This window comes from Lupinus angustifolius, chromosome LG06, assembly GCF_001865875.1.
Source record: "Lupinus angustifolius cultivar Tanjil chromosome LG06, LupAngTanjil_v1.0, whole genome shotgun sequence".
NCBI classification, from domain to species: domain Eukaryota; kingdom Viridiplantae; phylum Streptophyta; class Magnoliopsida; order Fabales; family Fabaceae; genus Lupinus; species Lupinus angustifolius.
In genome coordinates this window covers 6,550,266-6,550,475 of record NC_032014.1, presented here as the reverse complement: position 1 = coordinate 6,550,475, position 210 = coordinate 6,550,266, and positions in this window count along the sequence as shown.

The window sequence follows — 210 nt, the reverse complement described above, 5'->3', positions numbered from 1 at the left end:
TCCTCATCCTATCCTCGTCCTCATCCTCATCCTCTTCCTCATCCTATCCTCGTCCTCATCCTCATCCTCTTCCCCGTCCTCACCGTCCTCCTCATCCTATCCTTATCCTCATCTTCATCGTATCCTCATCCTCATCCTCATCCTCATCCTCATTCTATTCTCGTGCTCATCCTCCTCCTCATTCACATTCTACTCCTCATCCTATCCTCG